This window comes from Cydia strobilella, chromosome 11 (assembly GCF_947568885.1).
Source record: "Cydia strobilella chromosome 11, ilCydStro3.1, whole genome shotgun sequence".
Classification (NCBI taxonomy): Eukaryota; Metazoa; Arthropoda; class Insecta; order Lepidoptera; family Tortricidae; genus Cydia; species Cydia strobilella.
This window is the reverse complement of record NC_086051.1, coordinates 16,737,489-16,744,479: the sequence shown is the minus strand read 5'-3', so window position 1 is coordinate 16,744,479 and position 6,991 is coordinate 16,737,489.

Here is a 6,991-nt window from a genome sequence, read left to right as displayed (position 1 = left end):
AAATCCATACTAATATTATAAATGCGAAAGTCTGTCTGTCTGTGTGTTACCTCTTCACGATTTAACCGCTGAACCGATTTAGTTGAAATTTGGCATAGAGATAGTTTGAATCGCGGAGAAGGACATAGGATAGTTTTTAAGTTTTTATCCGGAAAATCATCCCTTAAGAGAGTCGAAAGCGGGGTGGAATTGAAATTATAAATAAAGTGCCTGATAATTTGTGTACATAAGCAATTAAGCATATGCTCAAATTGCATGATTGCTATTACACTTTATCCAGGCGCTAATATTACTCTAGCTGCGGTTACTAAGTCCACGCAGACGAAGTCGCGGGCAAAAGCTAGTAAAGTTCATTTACTTATTTTAGTTAGAATTCATGAGTTACAAATACACTTGTCATTTCATTACCTAATATATAATAAAATAGAATAGTTTTACGTTTTGTTATCCACTTATACAGTTTACACATAGTAACATAGTATTATAGAGTCAAAAAGCTGTGTTAGTAAAAATAACTGGTACAAAATTAAAAAACGGACTTATTGGGTAGCTACTACCATCCATATTTGAGAGACGAATCTAGCCAGGCGTGGCTCACTCCGCGATTTCGTCGCGTCGCTACAAGTACATGCGGCTTACACCAATTTCGGTGTCTAGCCATTGTGGTTGCCGCGCATCGCTACGGAACGGACGCCTGTTCGCGCTTGCGCCACCTAGCGGCCATATCTGTCGTAATAGACGCGTTTTAATAGACAGTGCATCTTCTGTACCTAGTACTATTATTTATTCTGTGTCCTAGCAGCCGCCATATAGGTAATACGCTCTCATTTTAAAACGGCGTTTTGAAGTAACATGAAATTTGACATAAAAATTAATATAACATATATATATATATATATATATATATATATATATATATATATATATATATATATATATATATATATATATATATATATATATATATATATGTATCAGGTAGGTACTAGTGTATGTTGCTGAAAATTGTAATACAAATAAATTAGAGCGAGTAGTAGTTTAACGCAGCGTACTGCGTAGGCGAACAACACGCGAACGCGAAGCGAAGCGATGCGGCGCGGGGTGAATCAATCCTTTGATACCTATAGAAGTGTCTTACGTGGGCGATCTCGTTGCGAACGCGAACGCCGCGCCGTGGGCCCGCCGCGCCGCTTCGCCTTGCGTTTGCGAGTTATTCGCTTACGTAAGACGCTGCGTAAGCAACGAAACCTAGTGGGTACTAGACATAGATATATGTTATGAAAATGTTCATGCCAAAATGTCACGTCATTTAAGCCTGTCATTTTAAAATGAGAGTGTAGAAGTTTAGATTGTTCAACCGGTCAAGCATCTACACGGACTGACTGATCAAGATCTGATACTAAAATTCTGCTCTCACAACCTTGATGCTGGCAAAAGTGTCCCAATGGACAGATGCCATAAGAACCAAGAACTGAACTGAACTGAGTTCGACTGTATGAAAGCGGATTTCTGGCGGCGGGTTCATGTTACTCTTAAAGTCCAACTTAGTTAATAAACGAAGTATTATCTCCGAGAAAAAGATATTCATATTTAGTCAGTTATTTTTACTAAGCAGCTTTTTGATATTATATCTTTATATCTATAGAAATATATAAACAATAAAATACATGTTTTCGGTACGTTTGCGTAAGATCGACTATTCTATAGTCGTATTAAGTTAAATCTAGACAGACTTTGCCGTGTCAATGTGTGAAAGTGCTAATCACACACTAAACAACAACACATTCAAATAACGGTATACACTTTGTTAATGCGAAATCTGTGCAGAATTTGCTTGTTTCGACGCCATAATATTTTTCACATAGCTTGAGTACTTTGTACAGTCGCCATCAGATATATCGCAGCGACCAAGGTGTTCACAAATATCTGAACACGCCTCTATTGTCAAGGCGTTAAGTGCGTGTTCAGATATTTTTGAGCACCTCCGCCGCTCCGATATATCTGATGGCGACTATACTATACTGTATAATTAGCAGTAGCCTCGTATTATGTTTACTTGAAAAGTGCTTATAAAGTTATTAATTAACAAATCTTTTGACAATACTGATGTGTATAGATTTTTCGAGTCCCAAGTGTATAGGTATTATTGCTGACTGTACATTTACATTGCATTAGTAACTTTGGCATAACTTTTGGACCGCGAGCCAGGCGCAAATTTCGTCAGTCATCGCCTCCCGGGCGAAAACTCGTATAGCGGTTAACGGCTATGTATGATGAACCCTCGTGAACGTCAGCTGCCGCTCCGTTGGTGGGTTGAGGAATGGCAGCCATCGAAGCGCGTAACACGGTCTTTCCACCGCGATACAACCGGCTGACGATTTGTTTTATTAACAATAGCATCTGAACTATCATCTAACAAAGTATCAAACGGGAGGCGATGACGCCGATGACTGAAAAGAATTTTCTTTTTTACATGTTCATGTGACCAGCTGACGGTTTTTCCACAGCGATACAATCGGCTGACGATTTTGTTTATTTACAATAGCATCTGAACTATCATCTGACAAAGTATCAAGCGGGAGGCGAGGACAAAAAAATTTTTATAGACTATTTGCTGCCATTCCTCAACCCACCAACGGAGCGGCAGCTGACGTTCACGAGGGTTCATCATACATAGCCGTTAACCACTATACGAGTTTTCGCCCGGGAGGCGATTGGTCATGAAATCTGTTCCTGGCCCGCGGTCTATTTGATAATCGGTATTTTTAGATAAAACGTGAATCTGTGCTTTAAAATCTCACTTACTTATAATAAATGTATCGCAGGTACATTCCAAAAGTGTATTTTTATTACATTGCCCTTTACCCGTGAACAAAGATAGATATAACTCCGTAATAGATGGATACAGTCTAAGGAAAAAACGTGCCTCGAAAATCAAGAAAATTTGATTCTCATTCAGAGGGCGCTACTAGTTTTGGCCTACAGTCGTATAGATGGCGTTGACGGTTTCGTTTGTTATTTAACATTTTTAACGCATATCAGTGAAAGAACATGGGTCAAAATCATAAAAATAATTAATGCAAATAAAATAAAAAACATTTATCTATATTTAAATACATTCTATCGTATTTTTATAAATCTTTATTTTTAGTTTTAAAGTGTGTCGACAGATGGCAGTGAATTTACTGGGGTTACAAAATTTACTATGTCGTACCGCTCTAGTATAAGTTACTCTATGCCCGTGAAAGAGGTGGTTGAAACGCTTAAATAAATTATGAGCCGAAACTATGGCTATAAATAATGAATTTAAGAGAAAGAGAAGATAATTTTGAGTATTTTTAGAATATAATAACTCAGATGAACGCAGATGTGCGTTGGCAGTGTTTTTGACAATTTGTTCGAAAATGTGCAGCAATGATGACATTTGTCAAAAGTCAGAATCATGGAGACTATATAAAGGAGCCAAATTTCTATGTATGAAAAGTGTCCATCAAAAAACAGTAATTAGGCGGCGCCACCATACACCGAAATACTACCAAAAACAACCTACGTAATTTGGTCGGGTTATTTGTTTGTTCATGTTATACTCATGTCCCAGACCCTAACTAGCGCCACCGGAGAGATTAGGAACTATTATTTAAAGCTGAAAGCGGTCACTTTTGCAACAATTCTGCCATAAGAGATTGGCATCCTTTTCTATACCATCCAGTCAGAATCTTATTAATGTCACGAATAAAAAAGATAATCAATAAGGTCGAAGGTTTCATACTATCAAAGATAGATATAACTCCGTAATAGATGGATACAGTCTAAGGAAAAAACGTGCCTCGAAAATCAAGAAAATTTGATTCTCATTCAGAGGGCGCTACTAGTTTTGGCCTACAGTCGTATAGATGGCGTTGACGGTTTCGTTTGTTATTTAACAATTTTAACGCATATCAGTGAAAGAACATGGGTCAAAATCATAAAAAAAATTAATGCAAATAAAATAAAAAACATTTATCTATATTTAAATACATTCTATCGTATTTTTATAAATCTTTATTTTTAGTTTTAAAGTGTGTCGACAGATGGCAGTGAATTTACTGGGGTTACAAAATTTACTATGTCGTACCGCTCTAGTATAAGTTACTCTATGCCCGTGAAAGAGGTGGTTGAAACGCTTAAATAATTTATGAGACGAAACTATGGCTATAAATAATGAATTTAAGAGAAAGAGAAGATAATTTTGAGTATTTTTAGAATATAATAACTCAGATGAACGCAGATGTGCGTTGGCAGTGTTTTTGACAATTTGTTCGAAAATGTGCAGCAATGATGACATTTGTCAAAAGTCAGAATCATGGAGACTATATAAAGGAGCCAAATCTCTATGTATGAAAAGTGTCCATCAAAAAACAGTAATTAGGCGGCGCCACCATACACCGAAATACTACCAAAAACAACCTACGTAATTTGGTCGGGTTATTTGTTGGTTCATGTTATACTCATGTCCCAGACCCTAACTAGCGCCACCGGAGAGATTAGGAACTATTATTTAAAGCTGAAAGCGGTCACTTTTGCAACAATTCTGCCATAAGAGATTGGCATCCTTTTCTATACCATCCAGTCAGAATCTTATTAATGCCACGAATAAAAAAGATAATCAATAAGGTCGAAGGTTTCATACTATCAAAGATAGATATAACTCCGTAATAGATGGATACAGTCTAAGGAAAAAACGTGCCTCGAAAATCAAGAAAATTTGATTCTCGTTCAGAGGGCGCTACTAGCTTTGGCCTACTGTCGTATAGATGGCGTTGACGGTTTCGTTTGTTATTTAACAATTTTAACGCATATCAGTGAAAGAACATGGGTCAAAATCATAAAAATTATTAATGCAATTAAAAAAAATCGTTTATCCATATTTAAATATAGGTACATTTTATCGTATTTTTATGAATCTTCATTTTTAGTTTTAAAGTGTGGCGACAGATGGCAGTGAATTTACTGGGGTTACAAAATTTACTATGACAGTACCGCTCTAGTATAAGTTACTCTACGATACTATTTATTACCTCTGGCGGTCTAGCATAAGTTGCGTTCTCGCGCGCGAGTCCATACTTAAAGTCGCGCTAGATGTATGGAGTCGCGCGCGAGAACGCAACTTATGCTAGACCGCCAGGAGCTATTAACACATACAGGTTGCTCAAAAGTAAAAACCGTAATTTGTTAATTTCTTCATAACCGCTACACCGGTTGTTATGATAGGTACTTTGTATACTGATTCTAAATACCCTAATGCATATGTACATTCGGCTTTGTCCAATGGCTAAGGACACTCTTATATCTTATTTTTTTGACGTAACAAACCCTAGTTTTAGGTACGAGTAGGTATAATCATAGAGTAACTTATACTAGAGCGGTACTGTCATAGTAAATTTTGTAACCCCAGTAAATTCACTGCCATCTGTCGACACACTTTAAAACTAAAAATAAATATTTATAAAAATACGATAAAATGTATTTAAATATGGATAAATGATTTATTTATTTGCATTAATTATTTTTATGATTTTGACCCATGTTCTTTTACTGATATGCGTTAAAATTGTTAAATAACAAACGAAACCGTCAACGCCATCTATACGACAGTAAGCCAAAGCTAGTAGCGCCCTCTGAACGAGAATCAAATTTTCTTGATTTTCGAGGCACGTTTTTTCCTTAGACTGTATCCATCTATTACGGAGTTATATCTATCTTTGGTATAATCCAAGACTGAATTTTCATTTATCCATCTATTACGGAGTTATATCTATCTTTGGTATAATCCAAGACTGAATTTTCATTGTCTTGTTGTTGATGGACGTGAAAAATCAATTAACTATCTAATGAGTAATTACAGCATAAGTGTACCAAACATGAGTTTCAAACTAGGTACATTTGTGTAATTACCTCAACGGCATCGCTTCGAAAACACGTGGTATTGGAAGGCTGAAACATGGTAAGTATTAACTATTAATGAAATAAAACTATGTAAACGGATTATATCGCGTATATTGAATTTATAATACATCCCGACGTTTCGAACCCTTTACAGCGTTCGTGGTCAACGGGTGACAGGGAAAATTACAAAGTGCAAAAATACCCACATACCAAAAATAATGAACAATCATAGACTATAAACTTTAAGGCTGGTTGTACATGCAAAATCGGTTCATAAGGCTAGTTATACACTACAATTATTTTCAAATAAAAATATATTTATATACGCGATAAAAACTACGCCGGCTCCAACCCTACACCGGCAACAAACTCGGCGGGACACATCTTTTCATATTATACTCAGAATGTCCCATCATCCAACACTAAGATCTCACAGTCTATGTCTCGCTTGCTCCTTTATCAGATGGACTACAGGATCCCAAGCTGGTGGTAGAGAAAAGCCATCTTCCCTATTAAAGTTTGGATATTTCTTAATCTCAATGGCCTCGCGCAGCATTCTGGGTATAATCCGTTGTGCGATATAATCCGTTTTCATAGTTTTATTTCATGAGTAACTATCGCGGTAACCGAAGACAATATTAATAACTATTAAATTAAAAAAAAACCTACGCAAAGATTTCAGTCAAAAGTGCTGATTCTATTTAAACTGCTGGATCGATTTCTATCAAACATAGCTAAGAATCACAGCAAGTGAACTCGATTTCGCGTTAAAAAACCGCATCGAAATCAGTCCATCCGTTTGAGGGCTAACGACGCCACAGACAGACATTGGCGTCAAAGTTATAACACCCCTCGTTTGCGTCGGGGGTTTTAAAAGAGCCATTAAAACTGGGTTTATACAGGCTGGCTAAAGAATAAGTGGGAATGCATTTATTTTTTAGGGTTCTCTATTGTTTCCCATATAGTTTTTAATCATAATATTGTTTGTCCCAATTTTCGTTAGTCATAATTTGGTTTTTCTCAGAAACGCGTAACTTTTCAGGATTGCCATAAAATAAACCCAGAA